At 35.8% G+C, this 20,653-nt stretch overlaps 2 pseudogenes; one reads left to right on the top strand and one right to left on the bottom strand.

The window, feature by feature from the left end:
• Positions 1-233: 233 nt before the first annotated feature.
• On the bottom strand, positions 234-7,358 carry LOC109058746 (annotated as a pseudogene).
• A 4,044-nt stretch (positions 7,359-11,402) lies between these two features.
• Positions 11,403-20,653, top strand: part of LOC109079548 — a 55,075-nt pseudogene continuing 45,824 nt past the window's right edge.

Here is a 20,653-nt window from a genome sequence, read left to right as displayed (position 1 = left end):
TTAATCTTTTTTTAACGCAAGTATGCAAATTGCAGACCCCAGAGTGCAAAGATCTGGTCCAGTTGCCTTTTGCATTGCAAGTTGACCGAGCAAGTTTTGTTTTTTTTTTTTGCATTGTAAAATGAAAGCTGGACGTGGCTGTCGTTTCTCAAAATGCCGTATGAAGTATGGGTATGCTTTCACATACTTGTGTAGTTTGTTTCGGGCCTCTTCTAAGCAGTAGTCAGCGAGTGTCACGCTGGCATTCTCTCAGCGCTGCGCACGTGTTCTGTCCAGGACGTCTCTGGTATAGTGAAGTATGTCTGAGGATGTGTTGAAGACGGTTGGAGCAAGTGCTGCTGGTTAAAGTGAGAGGAGGCTCTTATGATGCTCTTTACCTGCAAGATCAGAACTGCAGCATAAGAAACGCGAATTAGACAACAATAAACTGTTTTGTTGTAAAGTCAGAGTCACTAAACCTACACTGTTTGCTGTTTACAGCATTTAACCCTTTTCCTTGAACGAAGTTTTGCTGTCAATAAAATGGTATTAATGGCCTTGTTGATTCATATTTCCTTTTTATTATCTGGTACAATGTTGCATTTACTCTTTACTGTTAAACACGAGTGAGCAAATAGCTAGGAACAAATGCTATTTCTACATAGTACTGAAAATGAAAAGTTTTATTTAAAAAAAAAAAAAAATTTAATTTATTTATTAATTAATATATGCATAAACACAAGGTCAATCTGATGACACCCCCTTTAGGACACTAACTAAAAAAAGTGATGCTTGTATCATAATGACCATTTGTGAATGCATTAACTAACAGTACAATTGTTGCATTATTTATGCCCTGTTATTAACATTAGTTAATAAAATGTTCGTGCATTGTTCATGTTAGTGCAATTCCAAACCTGAAACTGTTATTGTTAATATCAACATCTAATAAGAAAACACTGATAATAAGAAATGTTTCCTGAACAGCATATTAGAATGATTTCTGAAGTACTATTGTGTAATATTACGATTTAAAATACCTGTTTCCTATGTGAATATGTCACATGATCCTGAAAATCCGAAGTATTTCTGTTTCAAATAAATGCTGTTCTTTGAATAATCAAAGTTTCCACACACAAATATTGTTGTATTCGGCATTTATAATGATTAGAAATGTTTCTTGAGCAGCAAAATCAGCATATTAGAATGATTTCTGGAGATCATGTGACACTGAAGAATGCTGGAAATTCATCTGTGCATCACAGAATTAAGATATATTCACATAGAAAAAGGTTATTTTTAACTGTCACCCTCCCACCTGTGGGACGCTTGGCGCTCTGTTTTTGTTGTCCTTTTTCTCTATAAAATCTTTTAGTAATCGTCATAAATTATATATCATTTGAAAGCTTAGAAGCCCACCAAGATTCATCCTGTGAAAACCAATTTTGAACATTGGCATTGCGTTACATGGGAACATGAGTACTTTTAAAATATCTATGGCGGTCTCACTCACCCTTAGTTGGGCGGAGTTTCAAGTGTCATCATTACAAAATGCATTACGCGGTCTTTTAGAATAAAAACTTTTTTATAATCTTGGCAAACAAACATATCATGGAAAGCTCGTGAGTCCTCAGGGTTTCCATATTTGGTGGTTATTTTGATGGACAGAAGTAAATTGTACAGAGGAAATCTAGAGAGAAATTCATTAAAACAACAAAATTCAAAGGAGTGTTTGATGGCTCCCAGTGGCTGTTGTGGTATGACGCCCTAAATAAAACTCTACACAGGAACCTCAATTTTTTTTTGCATATCAACTTCAACTTTGGAACATAACTTATTTAGACAAAAGGCCTTTAATTTTATAACCAGTTTTTAGAGTTAAAAACCTGTTATGTAAAAATATTTATAATAATAAATTGAAATAAAATTAATATAAGCACATTTTATTTTACAGTCATTTTAAACTCCTAACTCGTTGATACTTAAATTTTTTGCCAAAATCTGCTAATTTTCTTCTTTAAAAAGAGACCAACCTCAGGTCTATATTCCAAAGTTTTCATAAATTACAACAATTTAAGTTTGGATAGTGCACTTAAATGCCTATTTTTAAAATAGGGGTGACAGTTAAAGGGTTAAAATTCTAATAATATTTCACAATATTGCTGATTTTACTGTATTTTTGATTAAACAAATGCAGCTTTGATGAGCAGAAGAAACTAATATCAAAAACATTAAAAAGTCCTAATGATTCCAAACTTTGGAACAGTAGTGCATATATATATATATATATATAAACAATTAAAGCGTTACTAATATCAAAAACATTAAAAAGTCCTAATGATCTGTGTCAGGCTCTGAGTTTTAGTGCCAGAGGCTGGCAGGTGTCCAGACAGCACTGATGCTGTTCAGACGGTACAACCTCCTCTAGCCAACCCGGATCGTTCATCCTGGCTGTTAGATGGCGGCGTGTGTGTTTTGGTCAGGTGGCGCGCTGCGCACAAAGCGTGCTGGTGCAAACCGGGCAGGAGAAACGCTTCTCTCCGGTCGTCGAGCGCCGGGTGACGGGACAAGTTTCATCAGATCTGGCAAAACCGCCGTATAGCAACCGCCGTAAGCAGCCGTCCCAGCAGCACCTGAACGGCTTCTCACCTGCTCGGAGAAACGGTAAACAGACCAGTGTGAGACTGTCACTATGTATACTTTGTTTCTGCAGGTCTTATAAGGTCATCAACCTGTCCACAAATTAAGGCCTTGCAAAGGTCTTAAAGGGATACTCCACTCCAAAATGAAAATGTTGTCATTAATCACTTACCCCCATGTCATTCCAAACCCGTAAAAGCTCCGTTTGTCTTCGGAACACAATTTAAGATATTTTGGATGAAAACCGGGAGGCTTGTGACTGTCCCATAGACTGCCAAATAAATAACAGTGTCAAGGTCCAGAAAAGGTATGAAAGTCATCGTCAGAATACTCCATCTGCCATCACACGTGCAATCTGTGTTATATGAAGAGACAGGAACGGTCCAGAAAAGGTATGAAAGTCAAAGTGAAGAATTCAAAAATAATGACTTTATTCAACAATTCCTTTGTCAACAGTCTCCTCTGTGTCCCTCCATATCACCGTATGCTCTTCTGTATCATCCGCACCACAAGGATGGTGTGTTTAGCTTTGATTTGAAAGAAAACAGCGCATCCTTGTGGCGCGGATGATACAGAAGAGCATATGCAGCATACGGTGATATGGAGGGACACAGAGGAGACTGTTGACAAAGGAATTGTTGAATAAAGTCATTATTTTTGAATTCTTCACTTACAGAAAGTGTTCCTGTCTCTTCATATAACACAGATTGCACGTGTGATGGCAGATGGAGTATTCTGACCACGACTTTCATTCTTTTCTGGACCTTGACACTGTTATTTATTTGGCAGTCTATGGGACAGTCTCAAGCCTCCCGGTTTTCATCCAAAATATCTTAAATTGTGTTCTGAAGACGAACGAAGCTTTTACGGGTTTGGAGCAACATGGGGGTAAGTGATTAATGACAACATTTTCATTTTGGGGTGGAGTATCCCTTTAATTCAGAGCAGATAGTCAGAAATTCATTTAGTCATGGCATTATAATTACAAAAATATGAATATCTCCCCCTAAGTGTTTCGGTTTTGTGTTCCAACACAAATATCTAGACATCTTTAAATCAGCATATATTTACTTGAGATGCAAACTGAACATATAAAGCCCTGTTTCTGAGAAACTGAACAAATCCAAGTGAATTTATGCATAAATCAAGAACAAATATCTGTCAGTAAGGAATGACGACGTTTTCCTTTTGAATTAAGTTGATTTTTCCGAGCCTTTTGACAGATATTTGACCTTGTTTTAATCGTAAACTCATTTCATTTTGTGCAGTTTCTCAGAAAACAAGACTTCTAATGTCATTTTGCTTCTCAAGTAAATGCATCTTGATTTAGAAATCTTTAGATATTTGAACAATTTTTATTTTATTTTTTTTTGCAGTGTGATCAGAAGGTACAGTAAAAGTTATTTCTATATTCTAGTGGCTAGGCTATTATTATAGTTAACTAAAACTATTTAAAATATATAGTTAAAAGTTAATGTCAGCTGTGAACTTGAAGAAAAAAATATATATATATATAATTTATTTTATTTTTTATTTAACCAGAATAACATCTCTGAGCTAAAAAAAAAAAAAAAAATTTAATATATATATATAATTTTTTAAATAAAATTAATTGAAATAGTATATCAATGACACTAAAAGAACAGTCTAGTGGTGGGGAGCTGAGATATTCAAGCATTAAGCTATTTATTTAATTTATTATTTATTGTTTTTATTTGTAAAATAAAAAGAAATGGAGATCTGTTGTATTTTTAAAATGTTTCCTTATATTTATTCTTTAATTTTTTTTTTATTGGTCTTAAAAAGTCTTTAAAATGTCTTGCATTTCATAAAACCTGCAGAAACCCTGCTTTAAGTCCAAAGTAAAAATCTTCTGAGAAGCACTGATCTGAATCATGCTAACACTGCTTTGCGTGTGCGTGTGCGTGTAATAGAAGCATGTTCTCTGCACCTGTGTGTGTTCTCAGGTGTGCTTTCAGGTGGGAGCTTTTGAAGTATGTTTTCCCGCAGTCGGGGTGGGTGCAGATGTGATCGCGGGGGCGTGACGGGACGGCTCCGGACTGTGGGTGGTGTGACTGTGGACGGGTCTCGGGCTGGAGCGGGAGCGATGGCGGTGAACTTCAGACCCACTGGAGGCGCTGTGACTGTCTGTTTAGGGGGCAGAATCACCACGACTGAAGATTTGGCCACAAACAGCAGCGACGCCGGAGGAGGGCTGGAGCTCGCTGTCACTGGAAGCATCTGGAGGACCGCGGCAGGGGCTGATGGGGGATCTGCTGGAGATCTGAGCGGTGCGCGGTCGGCGTCTGACGTGTGCCGGATCACGCTGACCGCTTGAGATCTGGCCTCAGGTGAAAGCCGTGGACCCCTGACCCCAGGTGCGGGTCGCTCTCGGGGCTGTGTAGCTGTACGGTGGAGTCATGCATGACATAACCTGAAAAAATACAACCAGTTCACTTCTGTTTCTACATATTACTCAGTTAATGAACATGGGCGAATCTCACAAAAACATGTTCAGGTCACATCATGCCATTATTATCATGCATCTCTCATTATTATAACCTAGATGTTCTAATAGATGATCAAACTAATAGACCTCACTATATTTTCCCCACTTGATAAAATAATTGTTTTGTATCTGTTTTCTGTTTAAATATGAAAAAAAGGCATTAAATATTAATGAGGCATCTAATTAAATATGCACTAATTTGCAGGTGTTTCCAGGACATATGTTTATCAGTGTCATGTAATCACTTGGATGTTATTATAGTTTTTATTATTATTTTGAATAAGTTTTTATTTTTATATTTTCTGTTTGCACTTTTTTTTTATTTGTCTATTTATAATGCTTATAATATGTCTATATAGATTTTTTTCCAGTTTTAGTTATTTTCAAGTAAATATAAATATAAGATACATTTTCATTTATCAAGTTTTTATCTATTTTTACACCAAGACTTATTTTATATTTTATTTTATTTGAAGGAACAATGGTTTTAGTTCTAGTCTTAGTTAACTATAATAACCCATATATATATATATATATATATATATATGAACGCTGGATGAAGCCAGGATCAAGATTCTTGTTTGATTTTTTGACCACTCCATAAATCAGAAAATATATTTTTTGTTCACTGTTTTGTACATTCTCAACATGTTTTTAGGGATAAAATGTTATAAATGGAATTGAAACCTACAGATTTAAATAGATTAATGCAATAAAATAAAAACTTTAAAGTGTATTTTGGATGTGCATGAAAAAAATTTGCATGCCTTAATTTAAATATAAACAAACTAAATGCAGTGCAAAACACATGCATCAATACTTTACAGTTTAAATAGTATATACTCTGTTTACAGTACAACAGTGAGGTTTAGATTTGTGTCTTCACACACATGAGAGGAAGAAGAACCCCTCTGCTGGAGGTTCATGGACATCAGGGCCTCCACAGCTTCTGAGTATCTCCTGTCTGAATCCGAGCTCGTCACAGGCTGCTAGATGTGACAAAAAACACATTTTTATGATTTAATTAATTCCTAGCTTGTCATCAAACTCACAAACCTCCTGCAGCTCCTTCACAAACCTCAGTTTAGGAAACCAGGATGTAATGTGATGTTTAACGCACTTCATGTTGTTTATAACAGGGATGGAATAGATTTTCTTTCTCTGTGTATTTTTATATGAATATGGTACAAGGATTATCCTATTTTAATCAATGTGATAAGCAATAATAATAAATTAGATCAAAAGTAGTCCTAAAATTAGATTAGATTACCTGGCTACAATTTTTTTCATGTAATTTTATATATATATATATATGATGACAATATTTGGTGCATTGTCAATTTGCATAACTTCACTAACAAATGTAATAAAAACTGTAACACAACTAGCAAACTCTAGATTTTGGATTAAATTGTTGTTTTGTGTAATTTCCATGTTATATTTATATTTTATGTGTGTGCACTGGAATTTGTAGATGGATTGTAGGTATATAATATATGAATTACAGTATAAAAATAATAGTTTTATTTTCAATAAAGAAAATTCATAATTTGAATCAATTGATTCGTTTGTACATTATCTACTGTTCATAATTTTTTTTTCAATAGTTTTGACCAGTATTATTCAAAATCAGCTTTTTATAAACATATTAAATAAATATAATAGGAACAATAAGAAAAAGAAAGCATTATATCAGGAAATTAAACATGAAATTATTTATTTTTTTATTAATAGCAGATCAAATGAAAGTCTTAAATACATAAATGCAGTTGTTTTTACTTACACTTTCAGATATGGATGTCATACTGATGCTGCATTATTTCTCTCGTTTATCACTCTGACTGAAGACTCATTGTGATAAATACTGTCTCTGGATCTGGATCTTGGATTCATTCACATATTTCAGAAAACCGAGCCGCGCCGTCACACTCGTGGCTTCGCCTCCAGCCAATCACCGGCAAAGGTGTGCGGAGCGCCAGCCAATCAGGAGCGCGCGTCGCTGCGTGATCGGCGGCTGATCGGCGCGGTGTGTGCGGATGGTCCACAGTCGGTCAGCTGTGTGTGCTGTCTGTGCATGAGACTGATGTGCGGATATTTAAGCCGATCCCTGCTCAACCTTCTTCAGCTCGGGCATTTACTCACGTGTTTCACTCAGAGAACATTAAAAGACTCGATTTTCTTCAAAACACTGTGCAGTGTCTCCGTTATTTCAACATTACACCATAATATCATTAAAATAATGTTACACAAGTGTTTATATGTATATGTGTTTATATATGTGTGTGTGTGTGTGTGTGTGTGTGTGTGTGTGTGTGTGTGTGTGTGTGTGTGTGTGTGTGTGTGTAATAATTTGATATACACACATAGTTTATATATAGATTTTTCACATAGGCCTATATAATATGTATATATATACTATATATATATATATATATATATTCAGATTTGTATTTATATAAAATATAAAATCTAGCTATCTATCTAGCATTATATATATATATATATATATATATATATATATATATATATATATATATATATATATATTTGTTTGTTTTATTCAACTTAAAAAAATTGAATTTTACTTTATATATATCTTTTTAATATATTTTATATAGTATTTTATACATTTAAATATATATATATAGAAAGAGAGAGTACATTTTAATTGACACTGTAAAAAAAAAAAAAAATAAAGTTATAAATAACACAAAAATTAGTATACATATATATATAAGCCCGGACAAACTAGAACTGAACACTTCGGAACTTAAATAGTACACAAACCAAACAAGGATAGTTAACTACACAAACCAGAACAGATTTACACCATTAACTCAGTGAAGGAGAACTGTGCATGAGGAAGACAAAGTCCAAACTGAAGGAAATTACATTAGTAAGTTGTTAAATGAGTTACCCAACAAGCCAAAGCGCGAGAGACAGTCTGTCAGGGATGTTTATTCTCTCTCTGCTGAAGCATGAGCTGCTCAAACCATGTTCATGGTAATATTTTATGATACTGTTAAACGACACTGACTTCACTCTCCAGCACTAGCGGGTCATCTGAGGCCTGAATTCCTGCACTCAACCTTTGGCCTAGATTTGAGCATGTGTAAACCCAGAGCACTCCCACCGAGGACGAAGTTGCTCATGTACTTTACATGATTCAGCTTCAGTTATTTCGGTGAATTGGTGATCTTGCATGCGCCACTTTTATGTCATAACCACACAAACAAGCTAAGCAAAGTGTGCAGATGTTAAAAAGCATGAAACAAACACCATGCACTGTAAAAGTACCCTGCAGTTACCAGCTTAACGTTCCGCGTCTTCGCTGTTATACAGCAGGAGGCGCTATTACACATCTTCTGAAAGAGCACTGAATCTCTGGATCACAAACAAGGCGAAGAAGAAGAAGAAGAAGAAGAAGAAGAAGAAGAAGCAGAAACAAGCGATGGCATATGCAAGCAGATGCATAGTTTTGCAGTTTTCTTTTTATTTATTATATTATTTAAAAGCCCTTGCTACATGTACTGCGTTTAAGCTAACTGAGACTTGTTATAGCACTTGCATATCATTGCTCTTTAGTTGATTTTTGATTGCTTCCATTGTCCTCATTAGTAAGTCGCTTTGAATAAAAGCATCTGCTAAATGTTAATGTAAATGCATAAATTGATGATGTCACATAATATTTTTGACTTGAAATAAAACTAGTTATTTTAGATGTCAGTGTGTTCCCTATTAAGAGTTAAATCACTGTAAACTAAATAGACACAAGACTATTTATTAAATAAAAACACAGACATAAAATGTTAATTTGACTTGATTTTTTTTTTTAAAATTGTGGATAAAGAAAGATGAGTATGGAGTGAACAGCTACGTAATAATTATCTTTCCTGTTTGCAGATTCTTATCTGAGCACAAAGTGCACTAGACTCAAGCACCCCCATGGTCCCCAGTATAGAATGTGACGTGTTTACACAAAGTCACTCTTTAACTCACTAAACAAAGTTCTGGTTAAAAATAACTTCAGCTGTACGTGTTTGCACTGAAGATCAGCTCACACAGATATTCATGTCATTACAGCTAGTATCGCTGTTTATTTATTTGATAGGGACAGTGCATGTTAATGAACACTTACAGTAATACAGAATGCAACCAAGCCGGATTATAACAACATTGCTGATTTACAAAATAGATGTTTCTTCTGATGTCACAGATGCCATTTCCTCTTCCCTTTTCAGCAAATTGACTGATTGACCACGAACGTGTCCAGATAATAAACATACAATACGTTACACACATTAACAGCTGCTTGTCCTGGTGTCCTCTACACAAGACATGAATGAAAATTACACCCTGTTTTGTAACAAAAACGCAAATTCTGATTTGAAGTAAATGATAATTACAAAACAGCATCATATTTGTGCTAAATTTGCTAAATTTGATCATTCCATATCAGTCATATTTAAAGAGCAAGGACAAAGTGTGTTTATGATCAAACCTCCAAACATTTGAGATCTTTAAAAAAGCCCTGAATGTGCTCCGTACAGGATTTAAGAAATTCACTAAAATATGTTGTCCTCTACAGTGTATAGACAAAAAGAGCACTGGATTCAAACCAGAGCTGCTCCTGACTAGATCTCATTCATTTAAAAGGGGGATAACACACATAGTTCCATCAGATTTGGAGAAATGTAGCATTGAATCACTTGCTCTGCAGTGAATGGGTGCCATCAGAATGAGAGTCCAAACAGCTGATCAAAACAAAACTCAACTATTTTAATAGCTGCAACAGTAGACTGCAATATGGGAAATGTCATAAAGAAGGCAAAACCTGCCCCCTGCTGGGCATTATATGCACATTTACTCTAACAAATGGTCTAACTGCTTACAGCTTTATGTTATATAAAAGTAATCCTTTGGCGTTTTATGATTTGTGATCAAGATTTTGAACTGCTTCATATTTATTTTCCTGCTGAATATCACTTCATATAATGTATGTGTACACACAGTGAGTGTGCCAAAAATATGACACACTCAAATAAATAAATAAATAAAAATAAAAAATAAATAAAATAAATAAAAAAAATAAATAAAATGCACAATAACCAGATTTATATATTTATCATGAATACATTTTAACTTATTGCTTGTTCCAGACATATTTTAATGTTCACAATTTTTTTAAACTAAAATAATTTAATTAGTTTCACAATTAATATATTTATGCGGATTCTATATATTCTAATATGTTTTAATGTTCTTATTTAAATAAAATCAAATATGCAAATAGTTAATATTAGTCTTTCAGTTTTTTTTTTTTTTTAGAATTAGTTATTGTTTGTGTGTGAATTGTGAATGAGTTTGTTTGTTATCAGATTGTAAAACTGTGTAATTTAGAAATTTTAAATGCAGTTCAAATGCATATATCTGAAATTTAGGCCTACACTCGTTTAGTTGCACTAGAGAAAACATGCAATGTGAAAAGAACTATACAGCATTACTCATTTATGGCTTATACAATATTCAGGGTGCAGTTGTCAATGCATTGAATTTATCATCGAACAGCAAGAAAGACATTATTTTGAATTCAAGAAGGTTCAAACTGACCAAGAATCTCGTTCACAGCCTGTATTATAAGCCACATTTTTCAAAGGGCATGAGACCTGCATTTATAAAGCATTTCTTAAGTAAATTTAATTTCACAGTTAGGTGTGTGTGTTTTTGTAGGCACGTGGGGCATGACCTCAATGCTTTTTTCCTAGCAAGATGTTTCCTAAAAGCTGAAGCCCGTACTAGATGGTTTTTCCCCTCTGATAACTCTTGGCATGGGCCTTCATACTCAACTCAAACTGTAAATCAGCCAATGAGAGCTCTGTATCAGACTGACATGCAGATAATGCTGCAACAACAGTCGTGTAATTTACTACAATGACACACGTAGGGGGGGTAGAGCGTCTCTCGTCGCCAACACATGGAAAGTCGACCCCGAGAGACCCGCCCCTTTATCCCTCCCGCGCCAATCCGCTTCGCCGAAACACATGCTCGCTCTCGACCATCAGCGGCAACCGTCTCACTTGCATCCTCCCCAACAGACCCCAAAGAGGCTTAAACAGAGTTAAGATGGCGGCTTGTGGATGAGGTATGTTGTACATTTACGCTCTCGGGCAAGGCAAAGAAAACACATTTTTAAACCTAAACCGTGAAGACAAGAGAAACCACCCCCTCGCGAGATAATAATTCAGCGGCGGCGAGTAGTTGATGTCGTTTCATTCACTTCGTGGTTCACCCGTTACCCGGGACCGAAGAGCTTAATGACAGGTAACGTTATTTTATACGAAAGAAGCGGTGTGCGATCAGTTCTGAGGTGGAAAGTGCATTCAGAAGGTGGTTAGTAAAAATATCAGGAGTCATTTCACGCTGCTGCAAGCGCTCAAGGTTGGACATTTGCGTCTAAAAAATAACGAGGCCCGGCTGACTTGAGACAACAATGACGGGTTGGGGGATGGGGAGCGAAAAGAGAGGACTGCCGACGAAAAATACGCTTTTACACACCAAACATAGACGTTTATTTTAAGTGTAGCGATTCGCTATTATATTTACCCTCGTGTTTTTGTGGTACGCCGAATGAATGCGAAGAGAATCGCTGAATAAAATCCCCTCAGGTTAGCCGGCTAGCCGTTAGCACTGCGCGAGCTCGTCTGTTTTTAAACTGTTTATCCTCATAAAGTTGGTGGACTTTACATCATATGCTAGTGTTTAAATGTGTTTTTGACCTTCTGGTTTGTTTCAAGCAGTTAGTTTTAACAGTCTGTCTACAAACGATCTTTTGACCTAAAGATGATTTTTTAGATAAAGATTGGCGGGGGGGTGGGTGGGGGATGTTTTGCGTTTTAACGTTATTCTTTCTTAGCCCGTGAGCGTGTGTCCATCGCGCGTTCATTTTTCGTTTTTTTTTTTCTGTTTTTTTTTTCATTGACGTAAAAATCCAAAAGCTGTATTTAAAACCATCGTCTCAAATTCGGTGCATTTCTGGAATGTTGGAAAAATAAATTTAGTCAGAATGACTGCAGATAGTGTGTGTGATGACAGCTGCGCGAGGAATCCAGGGCCAGCAACATTGAAAGCATCCTTGAACCAAATGCGTGTCTCTTTGCTTGCTCATGTTGTTTATTTTGAGTTTTTAAAGCTTGTGTGTTGTTTTTTTTTTTTTTTCCCAAGCAATTGCAATTAAGAGTCGGCAGTTTGTAAATTATAGCCTAATTGCTGTGAGAGCAGCTTTATACCTAACTAACCATCAAAAGAAAGGGTACAGATAAATCATCACACAATTATATAGAAATAGATATAATGTTAATATTTAAATTCAGTGTTTTCGACCTGGGGAAATTTTATGCATTTTTAAATTAAAATGTGCATTTTTTGAGAGATTGAAATTAAGAGCTACGATCCCTTTTCAATGACCAAATGAAAAATAAAATAAATAAAAGTAAAACTCCTGCATTGACTCGTACCTGGACTTTAAATCGGGACTGTAACACATTCATTTTTGGTCACACGTATAGTGTTTCTGCGTTCACACTGGTGTTTTTTAGGAAAACAAACTGTTTGAAAATAGTTATAATAATAATTGTACTTGATATTATGCCTAAGACGGTAATATATTACTACTGTAATGCAACTGCGCTGTAAATTAAAATATAAGTCTATAAGTTAAAATATGTTAATCGTTTTTTATACAAATGTTTACTTGCAGTAGTCCTCAATTATTCTGTTTTCTTAAGTATATTTGTTATTTTTGTTAAAATTACAAAACATATATATTTTTTTTTTGCGAAAAATGTTACGAAAACAGGTTTTAAAAAAATGTGTGTTTTTAGAAATGTTGTAAATTTGTAATTTAATCAGACTAAATGCAATTTTGAGGCATTTTGTTCGGAACACGCTTATCACGGTTCTTGATTTCTCACCACTAGGGCTAGGTTGTGCCTGTTTATTACTATTTGTCATCCCCTGCTGATTTATTACTTGCACTAGTCATTACGTTTCTTCTGCGTGTACATGGAGAACCTCCATCCTTCGTTGTCCGTGATATGTCCTGCAATATGAGCCCGGACGTGAAGGCTTTTTCTGCTGCGCTGACAGCAAACGAGGGACCTTTCTGCACACGTGTCCCCCTTCGATGCTAGATTCAGCGTGATCTCAGTCGCTTAAGACTGCTGCTGTGCAAGGATATTCTCTTGTGCACATTGCAGTACGATGTCGCTGATCTTGGGCTTTTTTAGTCCGTATCATAACGGGCATGCATTGAAAACTTGTTTAGGCACGGGTATTGTTGCGTTTGGCAATATTTTATGTAAAAATAATTGCTTTATCCCCAATTTAATGCCTATATAATATGCTGTGCCTTATGGTGTTGTGGGAGAACATAGTCCTGTTGTTTTCTCTCGGTTTGTTTTACTAAGTACTTCGGCGAAGGTTTCCGCTAGAGCTGCTTTCAGTACTTCACTCTTGGTTTTCATCTAAAGAGGTCTTTTATTGGGAGGAACTGCTCAGTGGTATCAGTGTTGATTGCTTTGAATTAAGACGAGAATCTGAAGACCTTGCTGATTAGGTAAAGATGACTGTATGTAATCGTTTGAAAATGTCGTACGGTTTGTAAACATCATGGTGTTTGTCTTCAGATGTCGTCTCTATCGCTTATCATTGTTCAGATGATGCTGTAGGCATGTTGCTGTACTAGTGTGCCAAGTATGCCAAGCTAAACATTGGCTCTGTTCCAAAACCTAGGGAGCTGCCTACTAAGTGCACATCCTAACTAAAATAAAACCTAATAAGGGATTTATTTGGGAATGCATTGCAATAGGCGGCAACCCTGTGTCTTTTAAATCATATAATGCTCTCCACACAAAGTGTATGGTGCTTTGAAAATGCTGCCTATGTAGGCAGCGTACTAGGTTTTGGTATGCAATCCATTTTTTACAGCTGGTTATTATGACACACCTTTGACTAAAGTTGGCCAACATCTGAGAGAAATCTCTTTTTTTTTCTTCAGGCCAGTTTGGAACCCGTGTTGCATCCACTGCTATAAGCTAACGTCTTTCTTCATAAATCGTCTGTCTGCTGTGCATCTGCATTTACTCATATGAGAGCTACAGCACACCACATGGCTTCCAAGTGTGTTCTTTGTCCCATGGTGCCCTCTTACCCAATGGAAAATTGTAATGCGTTTGTTTTTAAGTCTGACTGTTTTGACTAAAATAATCCGTTTTTCATACAGAGTCATTGGTTTTGTAGGTTATCCTGTGCGGGTGGAATATACAAAATAATTTGTAAATAGACAGAAGATTTTGTTTTCTTACTACAGTTTCATCTTATTTTATTATTACTTGAGTTTAACGATTGTTGGATCTCATAAACTCATGAACTTCTCTTTCAAGGCCTGAACTGTTTATAGGGGATGCATTGGTCAGATATTGCAATATGCTTTGTTTTTAAGCCTGTACCTATTTTAAAAAGGGACATTCACCCAAAAATGAAAATTAAACCCATGATTTACATCCTAGGCATATCTGAACATTTCCTCTTCCAGACGAACACAATCGCAGCAGTTATATTTAACTCTTCCAAGCTGTAGGGCTATAATGGCAGTTTGTTTTTGAAGCCTAAAAACACTGCATCCATCCCATCATAAAAACTACTCCCACACGGCTCCGGTTTGGTAATAAAGGCCTTTCTGAAGAAGAAATGATGCATTAGTGGAAAGAAAAAAACCATTTAATTTGATGATGAATTCTAAAATCATTATATTAAGTGGAAAACATTACTTAGGAGTCATTTGTTTGTGGACCTTTGGTTTTATTTGAGCATATTTGTATTCGATGGATTCAGTTCTGTTTTTGAAATTGTCATTTTCCAAATGCATTATGGGTGTAATATTAAACTATTGTTTAAACATGACCATAAATTGGTACACAATGCCTCATTCCCTTTTTAAATATATGTATCATTTTGCATTGTAAAGTTTAAAATGACCCACAAGGCCACTGAGCTTCCTCTGTCCATGAGGCATGATCCGTTCCTCAGTTTTTTCCTTCCGTCTCCTACAGTTTTTTCTTTATTCAAACCGTGAATACGCATTCTATCTTGAATTTGTCCTGCCAAGGTTTTTGGCCAGTTTCGGTTCAGAGGTGTTGGCTGTTGCTCAAGCCAATATAAATGATGACTCTCTACATTCAGCTGTGCCTTTTGATAATGTGGCAAGAACATTATTATTTTAGGCATCGTATAATCCTATTTTCAGTGGACGTTGAGTCTGTTTTGTAAGCCCAATGCGTCACACGCCTTTGATGTTTCTTACAGGCTCCGTGAAGTGTCAGAAAAGCTCAACAAATACAACTGTAACAGGTATGTTTTTAACAAGTGCGTTTGCATTTTAGCCCAGTGGTTTTAGAGTTCTTTCGCACATCAGTGAAGTATTGAGTTTTGTGAAAACGCTTGGGCTAACATTTCTCTGTCCACAACGGCAGTCATCCACACCTTATCCATTGAGCATGGCAGGCCAAACTTAGAGCAGTGTGTGGTTGGACCAAATCATTGCTGGATTTCTCCTTGAGGTAACATTTATATGCAGCACTGTTACTTTTATATCAAGGCGCTGCTTTAGACATTTTTCATAGACTTGAAAGTGTTTTTTTTTTTAAATGTGGGTGTCATTGTATTTTAAAAGCAGTAATTTACTTTAATATGATATTACTTCTTTTTTGCTCTTATTCCATTTCATTTACATTTATGCATTTGTCAGAACCTTTTTATCCAAAGTGACTTAAATTGAATTCAGTGTAATTTCCATAAAAACCCAAGGTCCCCACAGTGACTGTTTCTTCTCCAACTTTAGAAGGACGCTTTTTAACTTTTATTAGGTTTTATTCATGTTCACTATGAACTGTTGTATCATAAAGACGCAATGCCTCATTTTCTTTTCTATTTCTGCTTTTTTGTTGCATTGAAAAAAAAGAAGCATATATGTTAGTATGACACAAGAATGAATATCCTAATGACTTTTTTTGTCTTAATTAACACAGAGCAATGCAGAAATGATCTGTTCTTTTGTTTCAGGATGGACGTATCTGCTGCAGGATAACTCTTTTGCTGTCCAGCCCGACCGACTGGAGCTCGGCAAGCCCGATGGCAATGATGGTGAGAAATTAATCCCCCTGATAGAATGCATGGAAAATGCATTGTATAGCTGGCATGCAGAATAACTTTAGATCTGCCCCTTCTGGTTATGATTGCTCTGGGTTTATGTATTAAGTTTGTGCTAATTCTGTTTTAATTTGCGCTGCTTTTTCACCTTATATGATTAAAGGTTGTGTTGCGTGGGCTTTTGTTTCTGAAGACATACTGACTTTTAAATGTTAGTGTAAGCATTAATGCACTCAAATATGAACACTATGATGAAAAAAAAAAAAAAAAAAAAAAAATGATTGCAGTAATTATTCCATAGATGTAGGTCTTACAGTTGCATGGACAATGCACTTGTATTATATTATTAGTGACGGCAGGGAGGGAATTTTATGAAGTTGGTTCAGATGGAAGCAACGCATAACATTTTCTAAAGGTGTGGCCAGCTTTTGTTGTCTGGTTTTTATCCGCATGGTGTTGTTTTAGTACTGTAAATGGTGAAAAACAAATGTATTCAACACCAGCTTATAAGACGCTTAAATTAATTTAAGACATAAAAATATATCGCAACTCTTAGAATTCAAAGCTTCTGAGTACGAAAAAGAGCATTTATTGAAAATAAACTGCAAAAACAACCTGCTATGCTTATGATGAGCGTTTTGAAGTGTTTTGTTTGTGCATTTTTTGCTTGAACTGAGTAATGGGGCTAGTGCTGCTTTTCATGTTGTGTTTTTGGGATTGAAGCCATGTCGCAACCGTGCAAATCTCCTTTTTGTGAACCGCAAGCAATCCACAGTGTTTTTGTTTACTGAGCAAATATTTAGCGGGCATGATGGCACATGATTTAGGGGAAATCTTTAGCAGTTCCCTGCCAGCCCTTTCCTACAGCTCTTGCCTGAGGAATGAGCTGCAGTCAGTTCTGATTCCCAAGGGTGTTGCCATGTTAGTCGCCCCACGGTACAAGAGGCCGATTGGCTCTGTGATGGTCCCACATGTGGGAACTATAGGAATTGTAACTGATCTCCCATCTTTTGTTTCCAGTTTCCAAGTTGAGCAGTGTCTCAGGGGCAGGAAGAGCTCCAGGCCAGGCAGGACTAGTGATCCGCCCTGGTTCCTGTCTGGTTTCTGACAACACTTGGGCAGACTGGCAGGCAACACCCTTGGGTAAGTTGTGGCAGGGCTAATCAGAAATGCAGCCATCAGGTAACGTTGGCAGGCACCCGTGCAGTGCTTGCCTTTGGTTATAGAAAACCTTTTTTAAAGACGATTTTGCTGATTTGTTTGCATGCAGTTAAATCCCCATCTGAAAATATTCACACTACAAGCCCATTTTCCAGAAAACATGAGTTTAGTTTTATGTGGGAGACGCTCAGTTACTAAGAAGAAATTAAACCAAATTCCATGTTTTTCTGAAGTGTGCTTGTTAGAGCTGTGCAATATATCTAAAAAAATATAATAATAATAATAATTGGGTATTGACTAGATTCAATGATTATTATAGTAAGAATATTACAATAATATCAAAATATTGGTGTATGTTTATGCAAATAAAAATAATAAGAGATTTGTCTTTATGAAAAATATTTAATAATTTTCATATGAACCAATATAAAAATACATTGTGTGATGAACAGCATGTATTATATTATATTTATTATATAAATTGTTATAATAATAGATATATAATCTCTATTTATGTTTTTGTAATGAAATGCAAAATGGCTAGTTTTTTGGTAGATTAAGTTCAGATTTAAAAAGTTTAATGTAAAATATATTTTCCACAGTTTTTCACTACATGAATATAAGGAAAAATATTTCATGATTTCCATTTATATAAATTAAAATAAATATATAGTAGTAAACAGCAATGTTTATATAATGATTGTATATGATATATATATATATATATATATGTATGTATGTGTGTATGTTTTTAAATATATGAATGAAAAATTAGCATTTCAGATTTGCAAATGAATTGTTAAATCCGTTTTAAACTGATTCACTGAATTAAACTTAAACACTTTTTAATTTTTTTTTTATTATGCACTGAAGTTTAAATTAGTGACACTATTAAACATCCATCTTAATTCTCTTATAGTCACAAGACGAGGAATGTGAGGTGAAGAAGTGGGCTGTTGGAGTTTAATGTCAGATGCCAGAGGGAATGTTGCTGGCTGTATACTGATCCTGATTGTCGCTGTGCCTGACAGGAGCCGCTGGAGTTCAGGAGTAAATGGAGGCAGCAGTGGAGGCGGAGCCAGCAGTGGTGAGGCGCAGGAGGAGCAGCGGGAGCGGAGGGGTGCTGGAGGAGGTGCTGCAGGAGGAGGATCTTCAGGCCGGTCCTCCACAGCAGCCCGTGATTCACGCAGACAGACCCGCGTGGATCCGCACTGGCAGAGATCGGCCTCCGGCCTTCTGGGCAGTCAGCCACAGCCCGTAATCCCAGCCTCCTCATCCCAGAGGAGCTCATCTTCTCAGGTAACACTCGCTTCGGGTGCCTCGTCTTCCACATTCCTGATTTTTTTGCTGTTTAAGTTAGATGTGCTCACCATAGGTCTGTGTAATGTTTGTGTATATTACTCGTCTTTCCACATAATTTCATTCTCAATTTAAAAACTCAAAGCATTTTAAGCTTTAGACATACAGTTAGACTGAAATAATAAAGTAAAAATATTTTTTTGGCCATTCAGGCGATGCAACTAAAATTAATTTGATGAAGCCAAATTTTATTGCTTGCATTGTGTATTGATAAATATTTCACGTTATTAACAAATGCATGCAAAACGTGTGTAAAGACTGAAATATAAATACTACAATATTACATAAAACAATATAATCATTTGTATATGATATAAAAATACAATATAATAAAACGCATATATTGACAAATGTTTGTTAACAAATATAAATGCATGCTTAACGTCGTGTGTAAAGGTTTGAAATCTAAATACTAAAGTATATAATAAAATGATTTTGAAAATGTTTTGTTATTAGCAAGTATAAATGTATGCTAAATGTCATGTGTGTTGTGTGAAATATAAATAATAATAAAAAAAAGTATAGATTTTTACATTAATACAATTTTAGAAACATGACAGTTTAAATTATAAAGTACTTCTATTTCAAACCTTGTATTTTAAAATGTTTAGCATGCATTTAAATGTATTTATTAATAACTAAAGGTAATTTTTTAATAAAATGCAGGTAATCAAATTAGGCTTTATGCAATTAACAAAATAATAAAAAAATGTATTTTTTTTTAACTTTATTCTTAATATTAATTTAATCAATTTTGGGGTGATGTGACGCAGACCTGCTGTGTAATTTTGCAGCTGATTGGTTTTGCTTCCCCGAGGCCAGGCCCAGGGTGGGTTCTTCAGGGAAAGTCCATGGAGTGTTCATCATTCAGGGGGGGGGGGGGAGAGCTTGCAGCGAACCAAACCTGACGTTGAACTTGGCTGTGAACAACCTGCTGAGCAGAGACGACGAGGACGGAGATGACGGAGACGACACGGCCAGCGAGTCCTACCTTACCTGGAGGTAAACGGACGCAGAGAATGTGTAACGTTAATGACGCTCAAGACTGGTGACATTTTAACAAACACTTTCTGACAATAGGCCTTTCATGCTTTCCCACAAAAGACTTGATGTCACTGCTAGACGCAGACATTCCTCACGCGCCACGACCCAGCGTGATCATTGACGCGAAGCCAGTTTTCTCTGAGGACATCAGCTACTTCGGCTACCCCTCTTTCCGACGCTTTCCGCTTTCCTTGTCTCGTCTCGGCTCTTTCACGAGGTAAAGGCTACAACACAGTCTTGCTTGCGTACACTCAGTGTCAGGAAGCCATTCAGCAAGATTTGTAGAAATGCTTGTACCACAACCAATGCGTTCTTCGTCAACACTGTATTTTTAAAATACAAAGTCACAACTCGCAACACATTCATGCAGATTTGAAATATGAGTAAAATGCTATTGATTTGAAACTGAAGTCAAACAAAAGATTATTCATAATAAATGAATTCCTGCAAATTTAGATTCACGTAAGATACTTTAAAACCAAACAAAATTTGTTAAAATTCTGATTGTTACAATTGTTGGTTACAATGGTTGCTATGCACTGTAGATCACTGAACTTAATGACATTGCTTAATAACAGTTTGGGTCAGGTCCTGCGGTGTATTTTTTTTTTGAATCACATGCAAATTATACTTTTACTAAATCACATGTTTATAAACAGCATTCTGTGAACCGAGTGCTTTAACGATCAGCCTCTGGTTATCAAATACTTCAAGATGCCGTTGCTGCATGTTTGTTGTGTGTGTGATTGTCTGTGC

Source organism: Cyprinus carpio, unplaced genomic scaffold (assembly GCF_018340385.1).
Source record: "Cyprinus carpio isolate SPL01 unplaced genomic scaffold, ASM1834038v1 S000006719, whole genome shotgun sequence".
Lineage (NCBI taxonomy): Eukaryota > Metazoa > Chordata > Actinopteri > Cypriniformes > Cyprinidae > Cyprinus > Cyprinus carpio.
This window is presented reverse-complemented; position numbering and strand designations above follow the sequence as displayed.